Genomic DNA, 20,860 nt, shown 5'->3' with positions numbered 1-20,860 from the left:
TACCTACCCAGTTCCCTTTGGGCCCCGGGACCCCCAGGTCCCCATCGGGTCCTCTGTTACCCTGTGATGGGGTCATAAAGGGGTTAAAGACAGTCGGGAACAGTTTTACTAATTTACAGTAACTGACTAAATGGAAGATTTTATTCCGTGAGCCGTCTTCTACACCCACCATTACACCAGGAAGACCCATTGGACCTTGTGCTCCAGGCAAGCCCTGGAAAATAAAGACAGAAGAAATTATAACATGAGAAAATGATAATATGATAATTAGATTTAATGACATTATCATAATACAACAATATTAAAGCATGATAACATTGGTAACATAATAATATGATCACATAATAATACTGTGATATATAATAATACTGTATGATAATATGATCACATAATAATACTATGATCTATAATAATACTGTATGATAATATGATAATATGATAAGTGATGAGATGCTAATATGACAATATGCAAGCACAATAACATGGTAGCATGATAATATGATGACATGAAAATATGATAAGATGACAATATGTTAAGATTATAATATGATAAGATTATAATATATTATAATATTAGAGCATGATAATATGATAATGATATTATAATATGAGGGCATGATAATACAAGAATAATAATATTATACGATGATAAAATGATAATATGATATGATAACATGACAGCGTGATAATATGATATGTGATAAGATGATAATATGATATGATAACATGGTAAGATAGTAAGTAGTATGATTATATCATAACATGAAGGCATAATAAGAGGATAACATGACAATATGATGACATAACAATATCATAATGTGACAATGATTTTAGTGCCTATGACATTACACTACACTAGTGTGGTGTGAACCACTGTTTACATGGATTCAGCGAGGGAATACCTAAAATAAATGAAGAAAAAATTTAATTCAACTCATTTCGCTGAGAACAATGGAAAATATTTCACCATTGAAGCATCAGTTTAGTTTAATATGGCATTACATGCATTAGGCGTATCAAGTGGGTATGAACCGTCTCCCTTTTATTTTTTACCACGTATTTAAGTGTGTTGAGTGTGATTCTACATTTTAGAATCGTATCTGTAGATTTTGAAGACTAAAGCTTTCTGTTTATATTAATGTGTGTGTGTGTGTGTGTGTGTGTGTGTGTGTGTGTGTGTCCAGGTCCACAACTCACCATAGGACCCTCAAAGCCAGGCTCCCCCCGGACACCTACGGGTCCTATAGGCCCCTAACAGGGAAGAGCAGAATAAATAAATACTGTGACTATTTTCCTCTTTTGCTATATACTATTATCGTTATTTCTAATAAAACGTGATCATTTCGTAAAAAAAAATGGTGAATGACTATGTTCCTCTTAAATGTATCTGGGAGATAGTAAATAGTAAATGCAAACAAGAGCCATACTGTCAATTGTTGCTTTATAGGTTTTGTCATCAGACGGTCTCTTTGTTGGAGTTTAATACATTTTATTTTCATGAATTAAAATTTAAACAAGACAAACACTTACAGGGTCTCCCTTGGAACCGGCAACACCGGCCATTCCTAAAAGCCCCTGGAAATATCACAAGCACACGACCGGCCTTTAACACAGGGAGGTACTTTTTATAAAGCACAGAAGAAAGACTATTCTAACTAAATTAAGATTCAAATAGACTGAAAACAACATACAATTAACTCTCCACTAATCAGACGAGTGTTTAGAATATACTGTGTAGATTGATATTCCTTGAATGCATATTCATAGCCCTGAAATCATAATTGTATTATTATAGATATATAATAATAATAATAATAAAAAATAAATAAATAAATACATTAAAAATAATAATAATAATAATAATAATAATGATAATAATAATAATAATGATAATAATTGTTATTATTAGCACTATTGTTTTGTTGGGATTTAAATTATTCTCTGAATTTTTTGGGCTAAGTGTCCGGAACAGGACGACTGCTCGAGCTACGGACACGGTTGAGGTGTTGTTAAAACCGGGACGTCGCAGACATGTCGTGGTTCAGGTTTCATCCAAATCGATTCACATACGGAGCAGAAAATAGTGACAAACTGACGAAAATTGACCAAAAGTAGCAAAACCTTCACACTTCACAGACACAGGAACGCCCGAAAACCTTCGATCGGTTGACAGAACGAGATGAGTTTTGGAATGAGACGCTTTGTGACGTCATCATCCAATGCGCTAAAAATGTGCAGGTTGCGGTTCAGAACGTCCGTTCGCATCGCGTGTGGTGCGTGGTGTAGACTCCATGGCTCTGTCGTGGTTAGACAGTACAAACTAGGCATGTGTGTGTGTGTTGATGCACCGTCTTACCTGGTGTCTGTCTGCAGGGATGTTATATTGATATTTTATCTCTTTGGTCTTTTTGTAAATGAAGACAGACATTCATATAAAACCCTGTGTTAGATGCGGCGTTGTGCTCCTCCGTCCTTTGCCGGATCCGCGGAAGTGGCAAGATACAAAATCGGTGAGCGCACGATGAGTTCATGTTCTCGGAAACTCGTTGGAAAAATTAGTATCCTGAAAATTGTAAATACTGACGTCAAACCGTCAACCGTTCCGAAAAACTTGGACGCGAAAAAACATGAATCAAGAGAAACTCGTGACAACGTCGAGTCGAGTCCACCCGACTGTGGGAGTGAACGATGCGTTCATGTAAAAGGAGCGCGTCGGAAAACTAGAACCCGTGAAATTGTGATTGACCCGTGATTATCACGACTAAAATAGACCCCGTGCGTTGCTGTCTGCAGCTATATTCAGTATTATTTTTCTCCTTGGCATTCTTGCGGCTAAAAGTGTCCGCTGCCCAGCAACCACCGAACCCACGGACATGAATGAGGTGTCGTTGTGTTCGGGGCACTTCAGACATTTTGTGGTCCAAGTTTGATCCACATCTGGTTGGATCAAATTGGAGCAGGAATTAGTAAAAGAAAACGTTGCAACTTTACCGGAAGTAGCAGAACTTTCCCGTAGGGTGATGAGTTTGATGTGGCGAATCGTGACATCATCATCCAGTTTGTTATACGTGTGTATTATGTTGGTATATGTATATATGTGCAGGTTGTGGCTCTGGTGAGGGCTTTCGCATGAAGCTGGTTGCTTCGCGCAAGTTGCTTGATTTATACATTCTATTAAACATAAGCCTTACTTGGGCCCCTCGTGGTCCCGGGGTCCCCATCTGTCCTTCCAAGCCAGGAGGCCCCTGGTTGAACAAAATCAGAGAGTCATGTCTTTATTTATTATCATTTATCTGGTCTGTGTTAATATCCGCAGGTGTTTTTTATATCTATCGGTGTGTCCCTCAATCCGAGGCAACAGTTTTGTAGGTAAAGAAAGCTCCTACCTGGGGTCCTCTAGGGCCCTGGACACCAGATGGGCCACTATCACCCTGGAAAATAATAACAAATAAAAATAAAACATAAGCTGTTAAAAAAATAAAATAAAAAATAAAAATAGAAAAAAATCGTTGAGACAGCAACATGTGTCCCGTCGCAGACGAAACATGCTTAATCTAACCTAAACACAAATGTTTTTTCTTTTTAAACCACAATTCTTACAGGTCTATTTAAATAGTTAATAACAGTACAGCGTGCATATACACAGTGTGCATGTGTTTGATAGACCTGACATCTGTGTCCAATGTTTCAGTTTCTGTTTTTAAAAACTGCACTGAAGCACATTCCAATCAACTTCATCGTACCGGAGATAAATTGAGCTTAACCTTTTTTTTTTTTTGAACCCCTTACCTGTGACCCATTGACCCCTTGAGCGCCGACTGATCCTGTGATGCCCTGTGCACCCTGAACACAGTGAGAGACGCAGCATTCATCATTCCGTAATACTTTGCCATTCCTAATCATGCAGCCATCCAGTCAGACTCACCATCGGCCCTGGCGGACCCGGAAGACCGTCCAGTCCATTCTCCCCCTGGGAAATAAAATTATTTTAAAAGTGGTTAAAATATTGGTGGCAGATTAACTGTAATATACAATTACGACTTCTAACATGCTGTTGTAAAATGAGGTTCATTTTAAAGTGGTAAACCATAGGATTACTACAATTTTTTTTTTTGGAAAAAAAAGCCCATACTTGACTTTATCTTTAGCCTGCATTTTAAAGAGACAGCCTTTCAACGTATCTGCCTTATACATGTGCTCCTCTATGAGCTGTTTTGGTGGTGGCGGGGTCCGCCACGGTGGCAGCCGCGGTGAGTTTGCCAAAGCAGCTTTTTAGATATGGAGGAACATTGCCAAACAACAAAAACAAACTAACCACCCAAGTGACCAAGAAAAAAAATCAAAATAATTCTGGAATCCTGGGTCTTGGCATGTAATCCAACACAGACGATCGCTTGGATTTGCACTTTAATCCTTTGGTAAACTCAGAAATAGGCTATTACTTAAGATACCAACCAAACTACTTGGTGCAAGTTTTGTGATCGCTTAATGATCCGCAGGAGCAAAGAAAATAAAGGATTATGACCCAGATTAATAAAGTAAACATAAATATGAGCGAATACGGCCACGCTGGGTCCCTCACCTCGGGCCCCGGCGGCCCCTCCAGCCCCTGGGCTCCACGGGTTCCCCGAGGACCCTAGAGAGAGGAAAAGGGCCAGAAAACCTCATTTAATTTAAAATGAATAGAACACAACGTGAATAGTAGCAATTTGAGGTTTTACAGCACAAGTACTTTCTAGTGTACAGGTATTATTAGACAGACAGACAGACAGACAGACAGACAGACAGACAGACAGACAGACAGATAGATAGATAGATAGATAGATAGATAGATAGATAGATAGATAGATAGATAGATAGATAGATAGATAGATAGATAGATAGATAGATAAAAAATAACAGAAAAACAATACGAAAATAAAAAATGTAAATAAGAATAAACTGGATAAACAATATTTCATACAGTATATCATATACAATAACTAATGAAATCCACAGAGAACCAGAAAGATCAACCTAAAGACGACAAACACTGATCATGTACAATAAACCCTAATGACAAAAAAATAAATATAAGCCTAAAAAATGGATAAAAACAATAGGAAATAAACCTTAAAGATTTAAACAGTAAACAGAATGGCAATCAGACCTTTCCAATGTCTAATGGACTGGAACACACCTGATGACCCCAAATATGATCTAAATGAATGGATGTGACCAAACCTTCAAACCAAAAAGTTCCAGTAGTAGACCTCTACTCTCATCATCTCATCTCTTGCTTATTCCCTACTGTGCATACCTCTTTGAAGAATATGGTTATTTCTAACTACCACATAAAAAATAAGAATAAAATAACAAAAAAATAAAATAATAACAATAATAATAAAAGCAATAACATAACTACTCCCTTGTATTGAAATATTTGTTTAAAAAAATAATACAATTCTATAATAACCTGCAGAATTGTATGAAGTAAAATGGAACTTACTGGTGGACCAATGGGGCCAGGAGGTCCGGTAAAACCACCAGAGCCCTAATTAAAAAGAGGAACTGAAATTAATGTCATTACAACGCATGTTGGAGGATGAGGCATTCGATGAGGTTTTGTGGCGGATCTTTTTGGCACTACAATCCATTTTTGTTTGCAGTGACCACTTGGGGGCAGTATGTCCTTGCTGTTGTTAGGAAACTGTCCATGCTGCTGGTCTGCTGATAATAAAGTTCAAATTCAAGTTCAAGAGATTATTTGTCACATACATAAGCATGTGGTCATACATGTATGCAGTGAAATGTCATGACACCCGGTGATTACGCACAATAAGCTCTATAAGCTCGAAAAAAAATGAAAAATACTCAAATGTGCAATCCAAGTCAGGGCTTGTCAAACTGAGGACCCCCCTGCATGCGGGATATGAGAGAAAATAAACTGAGGACCCCCCTCACGTACACCCCAAAAAAAAATTTGATGTCATTTTAATGTCATTTGATATTTAATATGACATTTTCTCTCTGTGGGTGGAAAAGACAGTCAAGGGAAATATATTTGAAATATTTGTATTGCACCATTTCAAAATACTCAAGATAAAAACCTTTTCAATCCAGCTTAATTCAATAAAACAAGGAACATTGACGCGATGCAAAATATCAAACACAAATCAAGAGAAATGCACAATAGAGACATGCACGTGCACATGGCGGGATTTGTTTGTCTAATATGACATAATTATATATGTATGTGTTTGATAAAAATATTACATTTCTAAAAATCTAAAGATGTATCCCTATAAAGGACAAAAGAAAAAGAAGTGTTAAAGTTGGTTGTTGTTTTTTCAAAAACCTTCAAAGACCCCACTTTGAGAATCACCGATCTAAGTTATGTGCACTTGATTCGTTTACCCGGAGGCTGTTGATAAAGCCTGAATGCGTCACCATGCAGATGATTGGGGTTTTTATGCCTCCTATAAACAAGTCCTACTTTAAGAAGTCACACAAATCAAATCTGACTTTATACTAATCAAGTATTACATGTGTTATCTAAGTATCACGAAACAAACATTATGTTTGCAGCAGATTAATTTCCTTCAAATTACCGTCTCGCCAGGTTCCCCCACGTCTCCCCTCGCACCTTTGGCTCCGATCAAACCCTGGGGCCGTGAAGAGGAAAACCCATCATGTACACGAATTTACTGCGAGAATCTTTTTTTATAGATCAAAGCTTCTATTAAATAGAGCAGAGTACTTGGGTGAAAGTGCTCAAATACGTTCCTGTTCGAATGTCAATATGGATGTAGTGACATTCACATTGATGAAAAAAATTTCCACCATTCATAACTGTTCACAGCAGATAAAGCCTTAAACGTTTGACCCATGGGGCTGCATCGAAGCAGGGTGAGAGCCTGCAGCAGAGCGGTACGTTTCTCACAAAAGTGAAGCGTTCAGTGGGGATGTGGCCATGAACAGCTGTATGAGTGATGGGAACCGACACTTTATCAATAAGGCCCGGGGTGAAAAACAGCGAAGGCGTCCTTTGGCGGAGGGCGCCTCCGAAGTGGAAGGGTCCTCCCGAAATTTGCGCCCCTCACCTCGTCACCTTTCTCCCCTTTCGCCCCGGGCTCTCCCCCGTATCCCATGGGGCCCTGCGGAAATAAAGGCAGAGCGGCGGAGAAAGGACGAGACCGTTGGTTCATTGATCCGTTGGTGATAATCGATAAATGAGAAGGGCTAATCTGGGCCCCCAGCGCCGCTTTCACCTGAGGTCCCGGAGCCCCATGGGACCCGGGCTGCCCGTCGTGCCCGTTGGCCCCGTCTTTCCCTGGGGTCCCTGCCCGTCCAGGAACACCCTTGGGTCCCCGGTCGCCCTGCAACACATCGGACAAACATCAAATACATCAAGCACAATCCACCACAACCATTGTTATATTAATGTTATTTTATGAACATTAGACAGGACATTTCTTTTTTTTTTCCATGATTGTTACGTAGAACCAGACCAGACACACAAGAGAAGGCTGTAAAAACCTGTGTGCATAAACATCATTAATTCAATAATGCATTAAATATAGTTTCTGTTTGGCAGGTCCATCGCTCAAGAAAATGAATAAAGCAAGTAAACACTGAGATGAACGCAACAAGAATATCCACTGGTCAGTGCAGGTGTGTATAATGTATTTGTGTTTAAGACACACACTGCATCCATCACTTACCACCGTCCGTCTGTCTGTCTGTCTGTCTGTCTGTCTATCTGTCTGTCTATCTATCTATCCATCAAATACAAGCGGAGGAAAGGCTCATTGTGTCTCCAGCGACTCCAGTGGAATCCAGTGGAAACCAGTGGAAACCAGTGGAATCCAGTGGATTCCAGTGGATTCCAGTGGGATCCAGTGGATTCCAGTGGATTCCAGTGGGATCCAGTGGAAGGCTAACCCACCCGTGGGTTCTCAGCAGGGTGTGGTGTTTGTGATGTGTTGACATCTCAGGCTGTGGAACATGACGAGCACAGTGGTTTTTACCTGGCCACAGGTGAGAGTGTGTCAGACCAATTCAACCTCAATGGGGGAATTCAACCCCAAACTCGGCCAGTGCTGATAGACAAACCTTTCCTGTAGCCAGTGGGAAGACAAGCTAAAACAGGGAGATAGGTAGGTACGTAGGCTGGTAGGTAGATAGGTAGGTAGGCTGCTATGTAGATAGTTGGGTAGACTGGTAAGTAGATAGGTAGGTAGGCTGGTATGTAGATAGGTAGGTAGGCTGGTATGTAGATAGGTAGGGAGGCTGGTAGGTAGATAGGTAGGTAGGCCGGTAGGTAGGTAGGTGGATTAAACATCCTGTCCATCTTGCCACTCGCGAAGGAGTTTCTCGTTGGTGCGATAAAACAGGGAGATAGGTAGGTACGTAGGCTGGTAGGTAGATAGGTAGGTAGGCTGCTATGTACATAGTTGGGTAGACTGGTAAGTAGATAGGTAGGTAGGCTGGTATGTAGATAGGTAGGTAGGCTGGTAGGTAGATAGGTAGGTAGGCTGGTATGTAGATAGGTAGGTAGGCTGGTAGGTAGATAGGTAGGTAGGCTGGTAGGTAGATAGGTAGGTAGGCTGCTATGTAGATAGTTGGGTAGACTGGTAAGTAGATAGGTAGGTAGGCTGGTATGTAGATAGGTAGGTAGGCTGGTAAGTAGATAGGTAGGTAGGCTGGTATGTAGATAGGTAGGTAGGCTGGTAGGTAGATAGGTAGGTAGGCTGGTAGGTAGATAGGTAGGTAGGCTGGTAGGTAGATAGGTAGGTAGGCTGGTAGGTAGATAGGTAGGTAGGCTGGTAGGTAGATAGGTAGGTAGGCTGGTATGTAGATAGGTAGGTAGGCTTGTAGGTAGATAGGTAGGTAGGCTTGTAGGTAGATAGGTAGACTGGTAGATAGGAAGGTAGGCTGGTATGTAGATGGGTAGGTAGGTAGGCTTATGGCTTAACAGGGTTCACTTGATCCATTTATGATATTTCTATGGCACGGTCTGATCACGTTTTGTTTCTGTGTACTTACCATGTCCCCTGTTATTCCAGGTCGCCCTCGGTCTCCGGGTTCACCTGGAACCCCCTGTGCATGAAGACAAGGCAAAAACTGTACATTCTACACCTTTTTTATGAAGGATACATCAGGTATATATCTTTTTAGGAACCAAAATAATAACAATGAAATAACAAATACATAAAAAAATGACATTACATTTCAGCGTTTGTGCTATCGTAGTTTTATTTTTCACACACTCCGTTTGACATGTTTTAGCATGTTTGTTAGCAGGCTAAAAGGTAAAGTTAATGTCAAAGATAGAAATCAATAAAATACAGGTGGATAGATAGGTAGGTCGAGGGGTAAACGGGTAGGTTGTTCAGCAAGGCTGGTCGGTCGACTAGTAGATAGCTACTGTAGCTTCGGTATACAGATACTGTATCTAAGTAGGTAGTAGCGAGGGAGGGAGGTCAGCAGGTAGCTAGATAGGTGTTAGCTAGGTAAATGTTTATGTAGGTAGATAGGTGTTTATGTAGGTTGTTAGGTAGGTAAGTGTTTATGTAGGTAGGCAGGTGGGTAGATAGGTGTTTATGTAGGTAGATAGGTGTTTATGTAGGTAGATAGGTGTTTATGTAGGTAGATAGGTGTTTATGTAGGTTGGTAGGTACTGTAAGTAGATATGTCTTCATGTAGGTATGTAAGTTGATAGGTATTTATGTAGGTAGGTAGGTACTTATGGAGGTAGGTAGGTAGATAGATATTTATGTAGGTAGGTAAGTAGATATGTATTTATGTAGGTAGGTAGGTACTTATGGAGAAAGGTAGGTAGATAGATATTTGTGTAGGTAGGTAAGTATATAGCTATTTATGTAGCTTGGTAGATAGGTGTTTATGCAGGTAGGTAGGTAGGCAGATATGTGCTCATGTAGGTAGGTAGGTAGATAGGTATTTATGTAGGTAGGTAAGTTGATAGGTATTTATGTTGGTAGGTAGGTACTTATGGAGGTAGGTAGGTCGATAGCTATTTATGTAGGTAGGTAAGTAGATATGTATTTATGTAGGTAGGTAGGTACTAATGGAGGTAGCTTGGTAGATAGATATTTTTGTAGGCATGTAAGTATATAGCTATTTATGTAGGTAGGTAAATAGGTGTTTATGTAGGTAGGTAGGTAGGCAGATAGGTACTCCTGTAGGTAGGTAGGTAGATAGGTATTTATGTAGGTAGGTAGGTAGATACTTATTGAGGTAGGGAGGTAGAAAGATATTTGTGTAGGTAGGTAAGTATATAGCTATTTATGTAGGTAGGTAGATAGGTGTGTATGTAGGTAGGTAGGTAGGTAGTTAATTAGATAGATGTCTCACCTGTAGGCCTGGCTTGCCCATCTCCCCAGGTGGTCCACTAGGTCCATCTTTACTCTGAAAGCTCACAGAGAATGAACCATTATTGAGTCGACAGGAACCAAGAACACCACAATGGAAGCACGGATGGGTTATAATACATGGCAACTTATTATGCATGGTTATTATGCATGGTTATTGTGCATGGTTATTATGCATGGTTATTATGCATGGTTATTATGCATGGTTATTGTGCATGGTTATTATGCATGGTTATTGTGCATGGTTATTATGAATGGTTATATACATGTTATTGTACATGGAGTGTTATTAAACATGGTAGCAAGGCAGCACATACTTACAGGCCAACCAGCACGGAGCAGCTGGTAGAAACTGGTTTGCTGCAGTGAAAATAAAGAGATGCATGTTAAATCAAATATTGGTGTTAAATGAACATGATGATTAATAAAGGCTCGGACACCATGGACGGATGCTCGGCGGCTCCGCTGGAAGTCATTCAAGTCAACAAAGGAGTGTCAATGTAAGGCCCCCTGGTTGCCAAGGCATCTATTGGCAACGGAATTAATTCTAACTATACATTGATGTATAGTTAGAATTGGAGGTAGTTCAGGCTCCAGTGGCTCCAATAGTTTCGGAGCTTTTTGGTGATAGTTCGTCATTTAAACAGTATATGCAGCTAGAGAAGGAAAAAATAAATAAAAAAGAGAAGGAGAGATTACAGTTTGAGTTGGAGCATGGGACAATTAGGGTTGAGGTGGCATTGGTAATGGAGATAGTAAAAGTAGAGACATTTAAATTGGAGCTGATAAAAGAGGGAAAAGCGTGACCAAGAGTCGCTGATGGCCATTGGAAGAAGAAGCGAACCTCCAGGTGTGCAAACCGGTTTTGACATGGCTGAAAGCTTGCGTCTTCTGCCTAAATTTGATGAAAAAGGCTGACGTAAAGGACACATTTTTTGCGTTGTTTGAGCGTGTCTCAGAGGTCAGAGGTCAGAGGACGCCCAGATAGTCATAAAACGCCATGTTGCAATGTGTTTTCGCAGGCAAGGCCCAGAGAGCTTTTTCCGCCATTAGTTCTGCTGAAAGTGGTGATTATGCTAAGGTTTAAGCTACAGTCCCCAAAACATGTGAACTAGTTCCCGAGGCATACAGGCAGAGAGTGATGTTCTTCCCTTGGTGACCGCTTCATCTAAAAAGGTATTTATGAGATGCATGCACCTTTTGTCTCAGACGGTTTTGTGTCTTTGGATGGAAAGGACGAGATACCTGTTGAGATTCTGCAAGAAACCGGGGCTACTGAGACTTTCATTGCGGAGAGCATTTAGCCTTTTTCAACCTGTGCTCCTTCTGGTGGAAAAACTCCCGTACTTGGTTCCTCTGTCGGTTCCCTTTGCGTTATTTGAATCTCTTCTCTAATCTGGTACATGGAGAGGTTGAAATGGGCGTCCGTCCCCGGCTGCCAATTCAAGGCGTAGACATTATTCTGGGGAATAACTTGGGTGGGGCGAGGGTTTGGAAAGATGGTCCACCACCATTGTATGTGCTTACAGCAAGCTGAGGAACCAGGTGACTGTGTTAAACAGCACCCTAAGGTTTTGTCTTTCGGTGCTGTGACACGGGCAAGGGGTAAAGCTAAGTCAGAGCAGCCTGAGGCGTCTGAGCAGATCCGTCTTTCTCAGGCGGCGTAGACATTTCTGAGAGAAAGGAGCGCCCGAAAATGGTCTTCCATCCCGTTGCTGTCACTGTCTCGGGAGCAATGTACTGAAGAACAAGCTGCGGATCCCGCACTGATGTCCTTGTTTGAGTTAGTCTGTCCGGAAAGTGAGCTCAAGAGTGTTCCGAATCTTATGGATGGATGGCTGTTAAGGAAGTGGACTTGTGTAGTGAACGGTACGCAGGTAGACGGCGTTGTTCAGGTTGTGCTGCCCTCAAAACCTCGAGACCTTGTGTTGAGCACATGCCGCAATGGAGTTGCAGGTCATCTTGATGTGAAGAAAACTTATGACAGAGTGCTCCGCCATTTCTTCTGGCCTCATCTGAAAAGGGATGTAGCAATGTATTGTAAAACTTGTAACGCCCGTCAGTTAACTGGAAAGCCCAACCAACAGATGAAGCCAGCTCCGTTGTACCTGATTCCAGCGGCTGAGATGCCATTTGAATATCTGCTACTTGATTGTGTGGGTCCACTTCCAAAGAGTAGACAAGACAAGAGTTGACAGTAATGTGTAAAAGCACTCGCTATCCTGCTGTTTTGCCCTTGCGCACCATTAAAACCAAGCCTAAAAAAAAACCGTTGCCTTCATTTTTGACTAAATTTGGCATCCCAAACTGACTGGGGGAGTAATTTCATATCTCTGATTTTGTGGTAAAACGGCGAAGGGTTAAACATCAGGTGTCCAGTGAATACCATCCGGAGTCTCAAGCAAAAAAAACCTGACTGTTATCCCATGCTTCGTATGGAGGACTGCATTGATTAGATCATTGTTGATCAAAATTAGTGACTAAACTAGACCTTTTGAAAGGTTATTGGCGGGTGGCACTAACAGCAAGAGCCAAGGAACTTCCATCTTTCATCACACCATGGGGCCAGTTTTCCGATTCTGTCATGCCTTTGGGTCTCAGAAATGCTCCAGCAACATTTCAGCGCCTTATGAACAGGGTGTAAGCTGGTCTGACAGGGTGTGCAGCCTATTGAGATGCTGTTGTGGTTTTCGGTGACACATGGGAAGCTCATGTTTCATGTTTGAATGCAGTGTTTGAACGGTTGGCAGAAGCAAATTTAAATGTCATCCGAGCAAAGTGTGAGTATGCTAAAGCAACAGTGACATTTCTTGGCAAGGTTGTAGGCCGGGGTGAAGTTCGTCCTGTGCAGGCTGAGTTGGAGGCCATTGATACATATCCTGTGCCAGCATGCAAAAAATAATTGCTGCGGTTCCTAGGGTAAGTGGGGTATTACCGCAGTTTTTGCCGCAATTTTTCCACCGTGGTGACAGCCCGAGGCCTTATGACGGTATCTGTGTTGGCCTGCCTCCGCTTCCCTCTTTCCAGATTCTCCCTGATTGTCGCTGTCACTATTCTTTTAAACAAAATTTCAATATTATTATTAGCTTTAAATAACACAAGACAAGTGTGGCAAGGGGATGGTGTGATTGAACAGCCACTCCTGAGCTGGGTCTAAGTAATTGGGGGCCCAGGATCAGAGTGGATGTACACCTGTTGCCTGTTGGTTGGTCTAATGAGCAACAGGTTAAAACCCCCATCCCCACACACACTCAGGAGAGGAGCCCTTGTCATGACACATGTCTATCTGCTCCTGGGCTAACTCCCATCTAACCCTCTCCCTACAATAAACTGTGCGTCTGACACCCCGTCCCATCTGTCCCTGTGCCAGAGGTTCCTGAGAACGCCACTTGTGGTAGGCGAAACTGCCACAACGAGATCATTCATTCTCAGTTCACATGCAAACACAATGAGCCGACAAACCAAACAGGAGTCTCCTCCATTTGTTTTCCTCTCCATCCATCCATCCGTCGCGAAACCGCATTGAAATTTCAGATGCGTCACGTTGACGGAGGAGTTGTGTTTGAGGTGTTATGGTTACACGCGAAGCAATTCAAATCAGGGAATCCGGGGCACTCCATCTTCTGCCCACATCTATAGCGGCGCTGAATTAAGACTCCGTCCATCACGGCCCTTAAAAATTTTCCTCTTGTTTGAAATCCATCAAATCAGAATTAGAACGACAGAGAGCCACATGGAGTTCAAAGAGCGCCGAGCTACAAATCGCCCCGTCGTGGACCGCCGACTGTCTTTAATTTGTTTGCCATCTTTATTCAATAACGGGAGATCAGATCCAGTATTCCCTCATATAAGGCTGATATGGTGGCGAGTGCGTTCAACAACCTACAGCTGTGGCCGCAGAGCAGAGATGAAGCAGATAAGCAGAGAACAGAGCCCGAGCTTACACGCTTCCACCACCGCTTGGCCGAGCTTAGCTCCGTCTGGGGCCCTTCCGAGCGAGCGACGGGGCACATGGACCAAACCAACGTAAGGATAAGGGGGTGGCTTTTATGTTCGGACAGTCTACTTTGGTGGAGGAAGGAAGAGTCGCGATATCAAGGAGCTCAAGCGGATAGATAAAAAGCCATCTGGTCGCAGAGGTTCTTCAGATGTCTTCAGAAGTTCAGCAGAGGGTCGGGTCCCTCTGGTCTGTCCCTCTGATCCGACACTTGATCCCACAGTTTTCTTGACTAATCAACGCCATGACTTCACCAGCGCTTTAACAACGTGGAGGGCGATGTCCAAATGCCACTGCTGTCATTAAATATTAACAAAACACATGAATAGATTTAGGAAATATCATCTGGATCATCTGGATCTAGGGTGTTGAGCGTTCCATAATGAATCACACCAATCACACCCGGAGTGTTCCATAATGAATCACACCAATCACACCCGGAGTGTTCCATAATGAATCACACCAATCACACCCGGTCATAATATAAACCTTTCTTTACGAACATAATCAAACTGGCATTACAAATAGTAAGTGTGTCTCGGCAGCGCCACCTGCTGGTTGAAACCAGTGCAAAGTGAGCAGTGCACACAAAAATAAAAATAAATTAATTCAGTGGAGCTTGTACTGATTTTTTGTGCAAAAATGTACACATTTATTATTATTATTGCTATTATTATTATTACATTTGTGTACTTACCTTTTACCTATTTCACATTGAGAATTAGTCACAGTTAAAATAGTTCTTAGCATTCTGAAAGGGGTGTGTGAAAGCCTTGGGGGATGAAATTACTCCATATACGTTTTGGTCGAAGAGCTTGTCTTCAGAACACCCCTTATCTTCAGGTCATCAGATGTCTGCGAGGTAAGAAGTCGCCATCTCACCTGGAAGGCGGCCCACTCCTCAGCAGTATTCCTCCACAGATAGAGGGTCGGCAGCCCCGGTGCTCCAGGAGACCCTGGGTCCCCCGTCCGACCCGAGCGGCCCCTGATGCCGGTCCTGCCCTGGGAGGAGGAAGGAAGTAAATCCGCTCTGAAGAAAAGCCTTAAGTGTATACCCAAGTGTGCAGCAGAAATGTAATGGTACACATGCAATGTTAATAAGTAAATAATTAATTAAATTGATAAATACATAGAAAAAATAGGAAATAAATAGAAAATAATAGATAAATAAAGTCAATAAATAAATGCATTAAAAGGTAAGTAAATAAAACAATACATATATTAAATGCAATAAATTAAAAAGCATTATGAAAAAATATGTTTATGATAGAAAGCCTCATGGCCTTCCCTAACCCCGCCCTGCTTTTAGAATAATAGAAGTGATTCAATACAGAATAAGCCCTCAGCATAATTAAATAGGCATGTGGACTTAGTTGATGGTGGGTTAAAGATATAGGTGGAAATATAGATCATTATCATGTTTCTCTGTGGGGTTTGTCCTCTGATCCTATTCCAGCTCAGAGGGGTCAAGTGGATGCGTTCAGAGATAATGAGGTCATAAACCAAACCAGAGCAAACCAGAGCAGCGAGCGCCTCTTACTTTATCACCTTTGAAACCGGTTGGACCGGGGTCACCGGGATAGCCCTGCGGAAACATGACAACACACACGCACCCAAACACACACACAAACACACACACACACACACACACACACACACACACACACACACACACACACACACACACACACACACACACACACACACACACACACACACACACACACACACACACACACACACACACACACACACTCTCCCAATAAATATGCACAGAAAATACACAATTAAAATGTAAATATTTTAACTGAAATTATGAGAGCTCGTGACATGGATCAGACAGGGGGATTAAAATGATATATAAGAATGTACAGTATGTATATATATATACACATATATATATATATATATATATATATATATATACACATATATATATATATATATATATTTATATATATATATATATATGTGTGTGTGTTAAACTGTATATATATACACCGATCTGCCACAACATTAAAACCACTGACAGGTAAAGTAATTACCATTGATCATCTCGTTCCAGTGGCACCTGTCAAGGGGTGGGATATATTAGGCAGCAAGTGAACAGTCAGTTCTTGGAGTTGATGTGTTGGAAGCAGGAAAAATGGTCAAGCGTAAGGATCTGAGCCACTCTGACAAGGACCACATTGTGATGGCTAGACGACTGGCTGAGAGCATCTCCAAGACAACAGGTCTCGTGGGGTGTTCCCGGTATGCAGTGGTTAGTAGCTACCAAAAGTGGTCCAAGGAAGGACAACCGGTGAACCGGCAACAGGGTCATGGGCGCCCATGAGCTCATCAATGCACGTGGAGAGCAAAGTCCAACCCGTCTGGTCTGATCCCAGAGAAGAGCTACTGCAGCACAAATTGGTGAAAAAGTGAATGCCGTGACAGAAGGTGTCAGGACACACAGTGCATCACAGCTTGCTGCGTATGGGACTGCGTAGCTTAAGACCGGTCAGAGTGTCCATGCTGACCCCTGTCCACCCCTGAAAGCACCTACAATGAACACGTGAGCGTCAGAACCGGACCATGGAGCAATGGAAGAAGGTGGCCTGGTCTGATGAATCACGTTTTCTTGTACATCGTGTGGATGGGTGGGGTTAAGGTCCGATCCGATGGAGCATCTGTGGGATGTGCTGGAACAACAAGCCCGATCCATGGGGGCCCCACCTCCCAACTTCCAGGACTTAAAGAATCTGCTGCTAAGTTTTGGTGCCAGATACCACAGGACACCTTCAGAGGTCTAGTGGAGTCCATGCCTCTACGGGTCAGAGCTGTTTTGGTGGCACCAGGGGGAGCTATACAATATTAGTGGTTATTAGTGGTGGTTTTAATGTTGTGGCTGATAGGTGTACATATTATATTGTTTCCACCGTGGTACACTTCCACTATTTGTACAGATTTAGTCTATTAGTATATTAATGCAAAATTGCACATTTTCCCATTTATGTCATTTTATGTTTATTCACAACGTTTTTTGTTAATCTTGAGGTTTATTTATGAAACCATATTTAATTTTAACAGCATTATTTTATTAGCCATATTATATTTTAAAAATAGCCATATTTTACATATTTTATAAATTCTATATATATGATATCTATCTTAATATATTCTATATATTTTGATCTTGTTTTCTTGTTCTAATTTACAATTATGTTTATTGCTATTGTATGCACCAAACACCAAGACAATTCTGATTCTGATTATATATTGCCAATTCTTCTTCTTAATTTATCTTCTCGTAATTTTTTAGGTTTATCATATATTGCAAAAGATTTCTTGTTCATTTTTAGCTTTGTTTGTGTTCATTGTTAATCTTAAGGTTCATTATATATATTGCCAAATTCTCAGTTTTTTATCCAATTCTCCCCTTTCTGCATACTGCCATTTTCTTTTTTCAACTTTACATGCCTCAATCTCCATCCAGGGATGAATTCATTATCTATCTGTCTGTCTGTCTGCCTGTCTGTCTGTCTGCCTGTCTGTCATACAATAATTTCAAGCTAATAATGGACAACATATCAATCGATACCATGGAAGTTAACAAGTTCCCATCAAGGTTGTGTTCTCTGCTAATGATCTTGCAGGTTCTGCAGGCTGACCCTTGTAAAGCCTTTGTTTTGTGGCCTGGTCGACTACATTCCACTATCCATGAGAAGCAAAAACCATCCACTTTAAAAGGTCTTTCTCTCAACACTTGAGACAGATAGTAAAATATCACGACCTCCTGGGGCCTCGTGGTCACCAATATTGCCTTTGACTTTATAGTTAGTTGCATTTAACCTGCTGGGCTTGATTTGTGGTCTCAGCAGAACTTAGCGGTGCACTGCTTCTTTATGGTGCAAAAAATGTAATAAAAAAAACCTAAAAACCTGGACCGGACTAACGTACATGAGAAGGGGAGGGGGGGGTTGCAGGCATGATCGTGCTGCCTTTAACCCCCCAGCGGGGGGGAATCCTCCTTCGTGGTCCCTCACAGCCCGCTTCCATCAAACTAATCGTGCCGACTTATCCAGAGTGCGGGGTTTATGGCAGCGAGACATCGGGGGGGAAAGGGCCCAGACGGGGCCAGATGTACCATCTGGGTCTGGTCCGGTCTTGGGTTTGGCTCAGGGTTCGGTCTTCCCCACCCACCCGCCTCTACACCCTCAACCCAGGTGAACCAACCCCCCCACCGTCGACCGGACGGTGGGAGACGACCGCAGCCGCTCTGCACCAATCAGCCGGGAGAGGAGCGGGAGGAGCCGCTAAATCACGGAATCGTCATGGTGATTAATGTTAGGGACGGACAGACGGCGGCGTTGACGCTTCCTGAGTTGTTCGGCAGAGGAACATCAAAGACACGTTGGATCAACATATGTCTGAGCAGGCGTCCCGGCCTCCCTCCCTTGATCAGCTTCAGAGTGGAATTGATGGAGAACAGTCGCTGTAATATTTTCAAAGCACGAACACGTGTGCGTCTTTCTACTTGAGTCCACATTCAACATTTTCTGGGACACCAACGAGACTTTGGTAAAACTAAGGTATAATTTGCCATGACAGTAAAGCACTGTAGAGATTTTGTAATGCATGTTCGCATCTCCATCTGTTGTGTTTTAATGACTCCCAAGTCATTTAAAAGATGTGTTGGCAGCGGAAGAATTGCTTGCGAGTCTTGAACCACGAACTATTAGAAGACCATAATAATAAGCACGGTTCTACGGGCTTGTTTGGGATGTTTTTAGCGGTTAACAAGGACTATTTGGTTATGTGGCACAGAAAAAAGGTTGGTTAACACTCCATTAAGTCATACAACTTAAAAACAACCCCTTGATCGTTGTGCTTAAGGTAGTTGCACTTGATAACTATGGGATATCCAAATAGTAAGGGGGATAGGGGACGTCACCACTCACATCCACCCCCGGCGCTCCCATCCACCCGGGAGGGCCTCTCTGAAGCCGGTACGTCCTGCCATCGGAGCCCAGGGCCAGGTCACCATCTCTGGATACGATGGTCACACGGCGGTCCGGGCGCTTCTTCCTGTCAGGCTGGATACCCGTGTGTTTGGTTGGCTGTTTGGTTTGGTTGCGACCGGTGGTGGTGGTGGTGGTAGGTCTCTCTTCCTCCTCCCGAACCGCCCCGGCGGTGGGAGGTGCAGGATACCCGGTACGGCCGCCTTCCTTCCCCTCCCTCCCTCCGCCCCGCTCCCCCCGCGTTGGCTCTGCGGGGATCTTGGCGATGGGGTACCTCGCGGGGGGCTTCTTGGGCGCGGCTCCGGCTCCGTCCAGATCGATGATAACGTCCAGAGCGTCTGACGGCTTACCCGGCAAAAGCGGCGCCCCCCTGGCCGCCCCCGGGTCGGCTTCCTTCTTGTCCGTGGTGATGTTCTCCTCAACCCGCTTGGAGGAAGGGTCGGGCTTGCCCTCCTGCACCGGATGCTTCAGCGGCGGATCGACCCGCCCCGCCGTCCGGAACGTCGGGTCGAACAGATCGGTGTCCTCGTCCACCACGAAGACGTCCCCTCGTCCCACCGATCCGCCGGCAGGCGTCACTGAGGGCAGCACCGTCCCGTCCCCTCGGGAGCTCTGCAGACGCAGGTAAGCGTTCTGTCAAAAAATAAATAGACACAGCCGTGAGTGTTATTTGCGGGCGATCGGGCATGTCGTTTTTGTTTGGAATTGGGAGTCGTGGGGGTGTCGTTTTGAGGCATCGGTGTGGCGCAGTTGCGGAGGATCAGTTTTTCGAAAAAGACAATTGAACATAAACCACTTTGACCAGAACGTATTATCACAGTTTCTGAGCTACCACCACGTTGAGTCCACTTCGGAGTTGGCAAGCGGCCATTTTCAGGGGAACGAAACGGAACGACTCCGTCCGACCACAGCGACCACAGCGGAGGTCCCCGGGAGAAAGGGGAAAGGGGCCAACCTTGCGCCGCAGCCTTGCCAGGGTGACAAACAATGCGCCGCCCGCTCTCTCCAGCCGGCCTGCGTGACGCCATGCGGCTCCGCGCTGGGCCCTCTCGTCGGCGGAGACGTTCTTATCGATTTCCCTCCCCGCCCACCATCCTCAATCCATTATGCCGAGCCACGCACCGCGCCACGCCGAGTCAACCGGAGGGCCACGTCATCCTACAACCGTATTCCTGGGATGACATCATGCTGTGGGCTGGTGTTGAGTTTCGGAAGCGCTTGCACGGTTGCTTCTCACAAACGCTCGCTCGACCTCACGGGGGTTGTTGAGTCCTGACTCGCCACGCATCAGGGAAGCTCGCACAGTAAGAGATGTTTTTTTGTTTTTTTTTCCCCACCCGCATTGAACAATTTCCGGCTCCTTTGTTGTGCCAAAAAAAACCCCAAAAAAACCCACTATTAGTAATAGTGTTTTCTTGGGAGGCCTGACCTGACTCGCGTCGCCGCTCGGTCAAGTCAGATCCGTCGCAGTCAACTCCAGCTGCGTTACC

Source organism: Zeus faber (assembly GCF_960531495.2).
Source record: "Zeus faber genome assembly, chromosome: 17".
In the NCBI taxonomy this organism is placed as follows: Eukaryota; Metazoa; Chordata; class Actinopteri; order Zeiformes; family Zeidae; genus Zeus; species Zeus faber.
Note: the sequence above shows the minus strand (reverse complement) of the source record.